Source organism: Hordeum vulgare, chromosome 3H (genome assembly GCF_904849725.1).
Source record: "Hordeum vulgare subsp. vulgare chromosome 3H, MorexV3_pseudomolecules_assembly, whole genome shotgun sequence".
Classification (NCBI taxonomy): domain Eukaryota; kingdom Viridiplantae; phylum Streptophyta; class Magnoliopsida; order Poales; family Poaceae; genus Hordeum; species Hordeum vulgare.
Window position 1 is genome coordinate 107534475 of NC_058520.1, and position 11657 is coordinate 107546131.

The following is an 11657-nucleotide window of genomic DNA, read 5'->3' on the forward strand; positions in this document are numbered from 1 at the left end:
CCACACACACCTTTCTGTGTTCTTCGTGCGCAACTTCCAGGGTAAATAAATCCCATTTTTACAGCAAATTAGATCTAAAATTTTACATCTTCTATGTGAAATCTGTTTTCCCTCAAGAAACGATAAGCACTTGATTCCTCAATCACTGCCTATCACCACATCATTGATGAACTATGCTAAGCATCTAAGATTTTCACGAGATTCCTCAATTGTGCGAATTTTAGGATCTGTACAACTCTGGAACCCAAGAACAGTATGCTTTGGCAAATTCCTCAACCACTGGTTATATTCCTCAAACTGTCAAACTTTTTCATTTCCTCAAATCTGAGGACGCATATGACCTCTCCAAATTCCTCACAACTATACTATGTTCACAGGTACACACATGTCAGCTGATGAATCTCTCGGTTCTCATCACATTAACTCATTTGCAGCGTTTCTGGAAGAAAATCTTCAAGTCTCATCAGAATCCTCAAGAGTTCAATCTCATCAGCAAAATCCTGTGCTGAAGAAAATGGAGGATGACAGAAAAAAGAAGGGAGGAAAGAAACTTGAGCAAAACACAGCTGTGGATATCCCTGAGAATATTTACTTGGACTATTGCATGCCTCATGAAAATGAGATAATGGCCAAGAGAAAAATACGGCTGCAGAAGATAGAACGCCGATGGGCGAAGGAATGGAAGGAATACAGGTTTGTGACTCCCAAGTATACGAAGAAATTCGCTCTGAAGCCCCCTGGCAGACGGGCCCCACTTGAGGATCATCAAGTAGCACATCCCTCAAGCCTCAAGACCATTGATGACTATCCACATGAGAAGGAAAAACATCTGGCCAAGCTCAAGAAGCAGGCAGAAGCTGCAGTGAGGAAATTCAATGAATCCTCAGCTGCTGCTACTTCCTCTGCCGCTGAGACCTCTGGTTCAACAATTCCTCAACCACACTTTGTGCCGTCAAAGACAAGGGCTCCAAAGCCTCAAGAGAAGTCTGTTCAGGCTTCAGTCACAAAACCCTCAGCACCAAAACCTTCAACACCAAAACCATCAGCGCCAAAGCCCTCAGTACCAATCTCCTCAGCTTCAAAATCCTCAGCACCACCACCAAAGCCTCAAGATAAACCAGTACAGAAGCAAGTCATGAAGCCTATGACCGCCAGCTCCAGGTCCTCACTCCCAGCTGCAACCAGTTCGGAGACAAAGTCTTCACCACCTCCTGTGAAGACTCAGGTGTCTGCTGAACGTGCAACTCTGCCAAGCCCTAGCAAAATCATCACCGTCCCGTCTGCATCAGAGGGCAGTGATGAATATGATGATCAAACCCTGCAAGCCATCATCAGAAACAAGCAGGAAAGAGTAGCTCAAGCATCAGGCAGTGTCATTCCTCTGGCCATGGATCCCAAGGTCCTCCTTGACTACATCAACATCTGGTATGAGGACCCAAACACTCCGCTTGATGATTTGAAACTGCCCCCTGGCATTAGCCACATGGTGGCCACTTTCATCAATGAAGCCAAGTGGAAATAACAGCAAGCCAGGCATGCCAAAGTTGCAAAGATTAAAAAGGTGAAATTCCTCAAGCAGAATCTCCTCAAATTAACTCTTGATGCACTCGTGTCAACACAGGCAGAGCTGAAGAAATTGACTGACAAGTACTCCAAGTTGTCAGATCGCAAAAGCCTCAAGAGAAATTTCATCAAGCTGGCCACCAGTGTTGTTGATTAATACAATAAGAAGACCGCACCCCCAGCACCAACTTCTCAGCCCCTGATTGAGGAGCCAGCAGATGAATCTCCTCATGATGAGGAAACTCCTCAAGCTGAGGAAGTATACCAAGAAAGCCGTGTGGATGAACCGGCTATTGAAGAAATCATCATGGAAACTCCTGCTGATGAATTTGCTGCAGCTGATGAGACTGCCCCTGAACCAGTTGCTTCGCCAAAGCAAGCTGATGACTCTGTTCCAGCTGGTTCCTCAATACCAACTGAGGAATCTGTCAAGAAAATCCCTTCACCAAAAGCTTCAACGGTGAAGAAAATGACTCCGTCTGCATCAGACGTGAAGAAAACCAGGGCTGCTGAGAAGGAAGCCAAGATGAGAAAGGCCTCCTCAGCAGAAGAAGAAACAGAGGCCAAGCGCCTCAAAGCACTTGAAGAAACCGCTCCTCTGGACCCTGTGCCACTGAATGTCGCTCCTTCCTATGAAATGGTCATCATTGATGATCCAGCAAAAAAGGCAGATGAGGAAATCAAGGATGCCGCCTCTGAGGAACACATTGATGAGGAGATTCAGATAGACGAAAGTCCTCAGCCTCTCATTCCTCAGAAAGACACTATTCAAGCATCAGCTGCATCAGCTGATGAAACTGCATCTGCCACCAAGCCAACTAAGGAAGAACAAACTGAAAATCCTCAAGCTGATGAAATTCAAAGCTCTGAGCAGAATCCTCAAGATGAGGAACATGTTGACCCAACTCCTCAAACTGAGCAAGAAGAAGCTATTCTTCAGCCTGATGCATAGCCAGAGCAAGCCTCTCAGCCTGAAGAACCAGCCGCTGAAATTCCTCACCCTGAGGAAAATGCTGAGGAGAATGCACCTGACCAAGACAATGCATTCATCGTGTTCAACCCAGAGACTGCCATTGTTGTCTCCCCTCCAATTCCTTAGCAAAATCTTAAGCCAGTTCAGCGTCAGCCATTCTCCAAGCGTCCTAAGTTTCAAAAGGAAAACTTCTTCGAAGAACGCATGTATTTCATTGGAGAAAACCCATATGACAAGCCTCAAATGAGGCATCTGAACTGTTGTACTAGGACTCAGATGAACTACTATGCCTCTGTGCTCTGTGGACGAAACAAGATATTCCAGCACAGGCATATTCCTCATGTTGAACTTGAAGCTATACCGTGCTTAGAGCCAGTCCTCAATGTACTCCATGATGCTGGTTTACTCCCAATATGCTCCGACATCTCTGACTGGAACAGCGAGCTAATTCTTCAGTTTTATGCCACTCTTCACATATTCGGCAATCCTGAAAAAATTAACACTTGGGTGTTTGATTGGATGACACAAAACACTCACTACAAGGCTCCTGCTACTGAACTCCTCAGAGAACTGCCTGTGCCAATTCCCTTAGAAGAGGTTGTGAAGCTTTATGGTGAGCGTGAGCTGCCCAATGGGATGATGGAAGTCCTCATGAAACCTTTGGCTGAAGGAAAATCTCCGAGAACAACCTTCCTCGTCCACGAGCTCAAGTACACAGCCAGGTCTGTTTACAGAATCCTCTGCAGTGTGCTCACACCGATCAAAGGCCATGATGATGAAGAAGATGTTGTAGGCCTCATGAAGAATATCCTCTTCAACATTATCCACGGTATTCCTATCAACATCCATGATTTCTTCTTGAGGAATTTGGCCGACAATGTTATGTGTCCTTTTGATCACAAGATATATGCCCCATGGATCACGAGATTCATTAGGACAAGGACAGGCATCAACTTCCACACTGAGTGCCAAAACCATGTTGGTTATATGCCTCCTATCTGGGTCAACAAGAAGACTTTCGAGCCCATTGAAGGAAAAGGCAAATCAGTGATTGAAGAAGGCAGTAGGCCCCTTGATGGCCAGTTCGGAGAGCCAGAAGCTTATTCTTCATGGGATGATACTGAGACTCGTCCTGCAAGCCCCGTTCCTACTCGCGTGATGAATACAAGAGAGCTCCCCCTCAGTCTTCACCAGAAGGTGGATCGCAATCACAAGTTGGTCAAACGCCAGTTTGGCGCCATTGTGAAAACCCTCACTGAAACACAGAACTTTGTGAAGCTCAACCATCACTATCTGCATGAGGTTTTTGATCGCACCTGGGCTACACTTGCACATCTGAAGACTTAGACTGAGCTTGAAGAAATGGACTTTGAGCGAGACATTGAATGGTCATGGCCTCCCAAGAAGAAGTTCAGGCCTATTCCAGTGCCAGACCTTGAAGACAGTTCCTTTTCTTCATTCCGCACTCCTGAAACTGATGAAGAACAGCTCGACACTGCTACCGGTCCAAGGAAGAAGACTACTCCCAAGAAGCATCATGGCTCTTTCTCAACTGCCACGAAGTGAAATCTTCACGGACGTTAGTCCTCATTTTGTCCCTTTTTGTCACTTGATGACAAAGGGGGAGAAACTTGAGAGTTAGTCTTCAAGCGAGATATTTTTGGGGCTTATGAACTAAATTTAAGTTACAAACTCTTGGCTCTTTTGAAGTTTTTATGTAATGAGTTGTAACTTAAGCCCGATGGTACTCTGACGCTTTTGAACGTTTTTCTTCGCATGCTTATTCCTCAAGTTTTAATGCACGCATGCTAGAATTCGTCAGATACCATTTGTCATCATGCATTTTCATTTTCCTCATATGATATATTACATGTATGCATGATTTACAAGACTTAGGGGGAGATCTCCATGATTTAAATAATCAATTTGCATTTGTTGTAAAAAGCAAAATCCTCAAGATAACGCACATCTTCAGGGGGAGTCTCTCTGAATCTTGATTTCAAATTCCTCAAATGAGTATCTACACTTCATATTTTTTATCCCTGTTGAAGACTTAACCTAATTGTCATCAACAACCAAAAAGGGGGAGATTGTAAGTGCATCTAGTGCCCCTTAGTGATTTTGGTGGTTTGAAGACTTATAGGTTAAGTATCTAATGTGCTTATGAGTGTACACAGGATCTATAAGTCATTGAGGAGTTTGAGATATTTGAAGAATATCGACCCCTAAAAATATATGTCTTTAGTTGAAGAATTTGGTCTGAAGCTGAAGAAATGAATCGCGAGGAATCTGCGATGAAATTGATATTCCTCATGAAGATACTGACATTGAGGAATCCTGTGTGTCCTGAAGAAAATCACTCTGAAGAATTTGAAGCATGAAGATTTACACTTTATGTTTTATTTTCTTCGCATTTGAGTAATAGGAACACCATACTCTTAAAGGGGGTCGATTTATACTTTGGAATGAATTTTCTCATGATACCCAACCCAAGCCTAATCCTACCAAAAGCCTCAAGTGAGGAATACGAGTGACATGAGGACTCTCACAGTTGAGGGTTCCGACCGTTTTGATAGCCACGCCAACTCATTGGTCTTATCCACTCCAACGGTCATATTATTTAAGGGCATTAGTGTCAAATCATGTCGGGATGCTCCCAGGCTATAAATAGCCACCCCCCACAACCACTAGCTGGTTGGCTACTCCGTTAGAAACTGACACTTGTCATAAGAGCAACCCAATTCCTCAGAGCTTTCGAGAGTAATTCATCAGTGAGGAAATACACCATACACCGAAACCACAAACCAAACCTAGTGATTGAGCATCACTGAAGAAGTTGTTCCTGTGTGGGACTGAAGCCTTTTACCTTTGAGGACTGTGCATCCTCCAGACGGTTTGGCGTCATGGTCTAGAGCTTTCCAGCAGTCAATTGTGGATCGCCGGGTGACCAAGTTTGTGAGGGTTTGGAAGTCTGCCCTAAAGACATACCACGAGTGTTGGGCGAGGACTGTGTGTCTTTAGCTCAAGGAGAATATGGTAGGGACTGTGTGTCCCGGGACTGTGTGTCCTTTGGTTTCAATACCAAGCCGCTCCAAACCAGATGTACCACTGTCACAGCAGTTGGAACTGGGTCATCAATGATTGTCTTCACTGAGAAACGGGTTCTAATTCCTCAACTCCTTACTCTTCTCGTATTATGTGTTGATGACTTTCACTGCAACTGTTTGAAGAATTTGCTGAAGACTTTCTCTGAATTTCCTCAACCCCAAATTCTTCACGTCAGTTAATCCACATCTGTATTCTGCGTGCCTGATCACTGTGCAATCTGTTTTCACATTCTTCACTCTGAAAAACTGTTGTTGTGAAACTTTGCACTTCTGATCCTTTACTGTTTCCGCTGTAAGTTAGTCATCAGTGAGGAATTTCCTCAAAAGGAATTTCCTTAGTGATGAAATTCTAAAAATCTCCTATTCACCCCCCTCTAGTCGATATAACGCACTTTCACATCAGCATAGTCATCAGTGTGGATGGTGTTATCATCTTCTTCAATGTTGAAGATTGACTTGCTGACGAAAGTGGTTGCAAGTGCAAGACTAGCCTGTCCGGATTCTGAGTCTTCATCACAACCGTCCTCTTCATCACATTCCTCTGATTCTGCCTCGGAATCCATTTCCTTGCCAATAAGTTCCCGAGCCTTTCTGAAACTAGTCTTCTTGTGCGATGAGGGCTTTGAAGATGAGGATTTTGAATATTTCTTCTTCTTCTTCGAGTCATCAGAACTGTCATCCTTATATTTCTTCTTCTTTGATTCCTTTCCCCAACGGGGACAATCAGCAATGTAGTGACCTGATTTCTTGCATTTGTGGTAGGTTCTTTTCTTGTAGTCCTCAGATGAAGATTCTGATTTGCTCATATCTCTTCTTGAAGATTTACCGAACTGGCCACGTCCTGTAAACCTCTGGAATTTCCTCACAAGCATTGCAAGCTCCTGTCCAAATTCTTCAGGATCACCAATGCTATCATCCGAGTCTTCTTCTTCAGATGAGGAAATTGCTCTAGCCTTCAGTGCACGTGTTCTAGAATAGCTTGGCCCATATAGATATCTCTTTTCTTCTTGCTGGAATTCATGAGTATGGAGTCTTTCGAGTATATCAGCTGGATCAAGCATCTTGTAGTCTGGTCTTTCTTGAAACATTAGAACTAAAGTATTTAATGAAGAATCCAAAGATCTTGGAAGTTTCTTCACAACTTCGTGATCAGTAATGTATCGAGCTCCCAGTGCTTGCAGTTCATTTGATATGTCAGTGAGGCGATCAATGGTATCTTGGCAGCTTTCATTGTCAAACTTTTGAAGCGATTGAAGAGATTGCGAAGAACATCAACACGAGAATCACGCTTGGTTGATACTCCTTCATTTACTTTGCACAATCTCTCCCAGATAAGTGTCGCTGAGCCCAAAGCACTCACTCTACCAAACTGACCTGGGCTCAGATGGACACAGATGATATTCTACGCTTGAGAGTCAAGTTGCTTGAATTTCTTCACATCAGCAGCAGAGATACTAGCAGAGATGATGGGGGCACCATGTTCCACAATATAATAGAGATCATTGTCATTAGCTTGTAGATGCATCTGCATCTTGGTCTTCTAGAAGGGAAAGTTCTTTCCTTCGAAAGTAGGACAGGCTGCAGTAACCTTAATCATGCCTGCAGTCGACATAACTAAAACTCCAGGTGGTTAAACCAAAATCACACAGAACAAGGGAGTACCTTGCTCTGATACCAATTGAAAGTGTGTTATATCGACTAGAGGTGGGGGTGAATAGAAGATTTTTAGAATTTCATCACTGAGGAAATTCCTCACTGATGTCTAACTCACAACGGAAACAACAAAGGATCAGGAGTGCAAAGTTTCACTACATCAGTTTTTCAGGATGAAGAATATGAAAACAGTTTGCACAGTAAGCAGGCACGCAGAAAACAGATGAGGATTAACTTGAGTGAAGAATTTGGGGTTGAGGAATTTCAGAGAAAGTCTTCAGCAAATTCTTCAAACATTGACAGTCAAAATCGTCAACACATAATCTGAGGAATATAAAGAGTTGAGGAATTAGAACCCGTTTCACAGCGAAGGCAGTAGTTGATGACCCAGTTCCAACTGTTGTGACAGTTGTACATATGGTTTGGAGCGGTTGGTATTGAAACCAAAAGACACACAGTCCCGGGAGACACGGTCCCTACTGTATTCTCCTTGGGTTAAGAACACACATTCCTCGCCCAACACTCGTGGTAAGTCTTCAGGGCAGACTTCCAAACCCTCACAATCTTGGTCACCTGGCGATCCACAATTGACTGCTGGATTGCTCGAGACCATGACGCCTAACCGTATGGAGGATGCACAGTCCTCAAAGGTAAAAGGCTTCAGTCCCACACAGGAACAACTTCTTAAGTGATGCTCAATCACTTGGTTTTCGGTTTGTGGTTTGGTGTATGGGGTATTTCCTCACTGATGAATTACTCTCGAAGACTCTGAGGAATTTGGGTTGCTCTTATGACAAGTGTCAGTTTCTAAAGGAGCAGCCAACCAACTAATGGTTGTGGGGGGCGGCTATTTATAGCCTGGCAACATCCCGACATGATTTGACATTAATGCCCTTAAATAATATGACCGTTGGTGTGGATAAGACCAATGATGTGGCGTGGCTATCGATGCGGTCGGGACCCTCAACTGTGAGAGTCCTCATGTCACTCATATTCCTCAGTTGAGGCTTTTGGTATGATTAGGCTTGGGTTGAGCATCATGAGGAAATTCATTCCAATGTGTTACCTCGACCCCCTTTAACAGTACGGTGTTCCTATTACTCAAGTGTGAAGAAAACAAAATAGAAAGAGTAAATCTTCATGCGTCAAAGTCTTCAGAATGATTTTCTTCAGGACACACCGAATTCCTCAATTTCAATATCTTCATAGGGAGTATCAATTTCAACACAAATTCTTCGCGATTCAAATCTTCAGCTTCAGACCAATTTCTTCAACCGAAGATATACATTTTTAGGGGTCGATATTCATCGAATATTTCAAACTCCTCAGCGACTTATAGATCATATGTACACTCATGAACACATTAGATACTTAACCTATAAGTCTTCAAACCACCAAAATCACTAAGGGGCACTAGAGGCACTTACAAATTGTAATGTTAGTTGAAGTAACGGCATCATAGAAACAATATATATATATTCAATGATGGTCTACAACCAAGTAAAATATGAAGACGGTGGCGAAGTATGTACGGTTGAAGCTGACGCGGGTGTCCCAGATGAAGCTACGATGATGAGTCGGGTCGTAATAGGCGATGAATTGCGTGACGAGGTCGGGGGGCGGGGCTCATTTCCGAGGCCAAACCACGCGAAGTCGAGGACGCCGAGGTAGCTGAGGGCGAGCTTGTTGACGAAGATCGGCGGGGGGTCCACCGGGCAGAGGCGAAGGTCGACAGGGAGCCGCGCGAGGGGCTCCTCCACGATGGCGCGCAGTTCGTCGGTGAGGGGCTTCCTGAGCTTTCTGGCGGGGGTGGATATCGAGGGCGGCCCATTCAGATCGTGCCTAGCGGTAGCGGGGGGGTTGTGGTGGCGGCCTCCGGGTCCTGGGGAGGAACTGGATCGGTGGAGACGGGATTGGTGACGGCGGCGGGGGAAGCCGCCTCCGGGACCTAGGGAGGAATCGGATTGGTGGAGACAGGCTTGGCGGCGGCGGTGGCAGCTGGGGAAGCCGCCTCCGGGGCCTGGAGCGGGGCTGGATCGGTGGAGACGGGCTTGGCGGCGGCGGTGGCGGGGGAGGCCGCCTCCGGGGCCTGGGGCGGGTCCGGATCGACGGAGACGGGCTTGGCGGCAGCGGCGGATGAGGCTTCCGGCGGCGGGGACGGGACTGGATCGGCGGAATCACGCGTCCATCACGGGAAGGGGGAGGGGGGAAGGTTGCGATAGGGTTTGGCGTGCGAGATGGCCATAGGAGCGGGGAGAGAGGCTGAGGGGCTGAATTCCACCGTCGTATCGAGGAGAATCCAACGGTGTTTAGGGTGGTCTGTGGGGTGATCCGTGGGAGACTCGTTTCTACCTCCTGATTGGTTGAAGATATGTGGCATTGAAATTATTTTTAGTGTTGTATAAATAAGGAATTTTGTGAAGGATCTATCTAAAATATTTTACAAAATGACTCGAAATAAATCTCCGGCTTCTTCTCCGTCGGGCCCAGGAATGCCGCCGAGCTCGAGCACGAGACGTCGTCGACGGCGTCGCCTTGCTTGGCCGCGCGCTCGAGCAGGCCGTCGAGGATGGCCACCACCTTGGCGGTGAGCCGGGCGCGTGCTTGCTGCTGCTCGCCGGCATCTCCATCTCCATGGGCGGTGGTGGGTGGATGGGTGGGGGCTGTTGCATGCGACGGATCAAGATCTGGGAGGGATATGTGGATTGAGGGAGACTTAGGGTTTCAAAGAGATTGGAGAGAGAGAGATGGCCACGAGGGGTTGGGTTTGCTGGGTTTGAGGTGGTTTGGATGGACGGACAGATGAACATATGGATGGGTGCATGGATGGACGGATGCTTGTCATGTCATCGATTCATGTCACGAATCTTTCCACCAACCAGAATAAAATTTATGTAATTTTGATGCTTTTCTTTTGTTTCTCTTATATTTTATCCTCTTACCCTCTTATGTTTTCTTCAAATGATTCCATTTTTTTAGAAATGTGCATATTGCAATGACAAGCAATGTTGTTTTTTTCCTATCACAACCAATTCCACCAATCAGAATAAAGCATATGCCATTGTATTTTCCCTATTGTTTTGCTTTCAGTTTTTCACATGATAAAATCAAAATATGATCTTTTGGAGTAGACAAGCTTGCATCTTAGAATTACAAACAATGTTGCCAAAGGGACTTTTCATTTTCTTTGCACGAAAAATCCATTTTCCATTTTTCGAGTGTTCAGAGTGAGTTTTTTGTGAAGGACCTACCATATATTTGTTTCAAAATTGTACCAAATCATTTTTATAAAATACTAGACCATATTTAATGTACAATTGACCAAACTGTTGCGTGTTAAAAGCTTTTTTTTTGACCGTCTACTGTAGGGAAAACCCCCCACAGCCATTTTCTGTATTCCCAACTATGAAAGTTGTATGTACAAGAGGTAGAATGTACAAAGGAGGGAGGAGCAAAGGAATACAAACCTCAAGGAGGCAAAAAGGAAATCCATTTAAGGAGATCATCCCTGAAACTAGCCTTAATTCTATGAGCTAACAGAGAAATATCATGAATGAATCCAGCTCTCCATTTCCTGAACTTTGGCTGCTCCTGGTTGAAGACCTTTGCATTTCTGGTAGTCCAGATATTCCAACAGGCAGTGAAAACTACCTCAGCAAAGAAAGGTTTAGGGAAGTCCTTTCTAGCTGCAACAGTAACACTCCACATAGATGATCCCTGCCAAGTGATCTGCAAGTAATTCCAGACCCTGGTGCTGAATAGGCAGTTGAAGAATAAATGATCTCTGTCTTCCTTGACTCAAGCATGGCATAAAACACAAAGGTTAGAATCAGAGACCTTCCAGTGACGCCTCTCCAGCATATCCTGAGTGTTCAGCCTGTCCATGATAAGCATCCAGGCAAACATCTTAATCTTCATAGTACAACAGCTTTTCCAGATCCAGTTGAGTAAAGGATTAGGTATAATACTGCTATGAACATGAGCATAGTATGCCTTGGCTGTGTAGACCTTAGCATCCTTACCCCATACCCATCTGTCAGAGGCCTGATAATCAAGGTCCAGGTCCAGAAGCAAAGATTTGACCGAAGTCAGTTCCTGATAAGCTTGAGCAGACAGTGGGAGGTGAAACATGGAAAGCATACTGTCATCAGAAAAAGCAGCAAAGACCTCTTGAGCTGTGCAGAAGGGGTCAGCCACAAAGGAGAACAATCTTTGGAATCTGGCTGCCAATGGCATAATGGAGTTCCCAATTAACCAGGAGTCGGACCAAAACAGGAAGGAGTCACCCCTGTTAGGCAGAACATAGGTAACTGATCTGAATTTGTCAAGACGTTTGCAGATGTCCTTCCACCAAAAGGAAC

At 45.0% G+C, this 11657-nt stretch overlaps 1 pseudogene; it reads right to left on the reverse strand.

Moving 5' to 3' along the window:
• The window catches only part of LOC123441547, a 31906-nt pseudogene extending 20716 nt beyond the window's left edge, over positions 1–11190 (reverse strand).
• Between the last annotated feature and the right edge of the window lie 467 nt (positions 11191–11657).